Consider the following 1174-nt stretch of genomic DNA (forward strand, 5'->3'; position numbering starts at 1 on the left):
CCCGTTTGGATCGCCCATACTCGTTTGACAGTACAAAAGAACATTGTCCAGGGACGGGGGCGCTCCCTTGTACCATCAGAGTCTTCTCGTTTTTCAGATTATATGAAACTGCTCAATCGAACGATAGAATGATTCAGAAAGGACAAACGCTCCACGATGGGTTCGAACCACCGACCTTGTGGTTAACAGCCACACGCTCTGCCTACTGAGCTAGCGGAGCACTAAAATACTATATATGAAGCTTCTTTCTTTTTTTTATACTGCAACACATTTTGAGAGCTCATCAGGGTTTGATTTCCCTAAGCAAGGTCACTATGACAACATCAGGTTTTCACAAGGAATTCGCGATTATCAGAACATAGAATTGACAAGAAAAAGATCAGATATATCACCCACCGTGGGGCTCGAACCCACGACCACAAGGTTAAGAGCCTTGCGCTCTACCGACTGAGCTAGACGGGCCAACCAACCGGATTGGGCAAGAGCTGGTCCGCCCGACCTTACCAAATCGAGGCCTCATCATCGCCCTCTTTATCCATATCAGTATTTACGTGAGTGAGAGCAAAAAATGCGCGATATTTCCGATGCCCGTGAGACCGCAGTTTTATGTTCATCCTATTCGAGATGAGTTCCACGACTAGCTGGGGAGTCAGGACGTTCCTTATGGGGTGGGGGGTGATTGGTGATACCATAGATAAACATAGATCGTAACTTGCAGGCTCATTGATATCCTAAACTTCGTGTCACCAATCACCAAACGGTGGTCATTCCATTCGTGATCGTGCGCAGTTCCTATACGACTCAAATGATCAGAATAGCGTGAGAAGCAGCAAGACGAGGCTGCAAGTTGCATCTCAATGTTATCCACTTAGATGTACGGCTCTAATCCCATATTGCGCGCTCGTCCGAGCTCATCCATTTCCAGCACATGTAGAACTGCGATCTGATCGAGCGAAGCCTATTCCGATCCAGCTCTCCCTCCGCTCCCTCGAGCAATGTTCACCCGTTTGGATCGCCCATACTCGTTTGACAGTACAAAAGAACATTGTCCAGGGACGGGGGCGCTCCCTTGTACCATCAGAGTCTTCTCGTTTTTCAGATTATATGAAACTGCTCAATCGAACGATAGAATGATTCAGAAAGGACAAACGCTCCACGATGGGTTCGAACCACC

At 47.6% G+C, this 1174-nt stretch overlaps 2 non-coding genes across 2 annotated transcripts; both read right to left on the bottom strand.

Annotated features, from left to right (window-relative positions):
- Positions 1 to 147: 147 nt before the first annotated feature.
- Positions 148 to 220, bottom strand: Pmar_PMAR004922. Its single transcript has one exon. It is a non-coding gene; the product is annotated as a tRNA-Asn (tRNA).
- A 169-nt stretch (positions 221 to 389) lies between these two features.
- Pmar_PMAR004923 lies at positions 390 to 462 on the bottom strand. Its single transcript has one exon. It is a non-coding gene; the product is annotated as a tRNA-Lys (tRNA).
- Positions 463 to 1174: the final 712 nt, after the last annotated feature.

Source organism: Perkinsus marinus, assembly GCF_000006405.1.
Source record: "Perkinsus marinus ATCC 50983 genomic scaffold scf_1104296951108, whole genome shotgun sequence".
In the NCBI taxonomy this organism is placed as follows: domain Eukaryota; phylum Perkinsozoa; order Perkinsida; family Perkinsidae; genus Perkinsus; species Perkinsus marinus.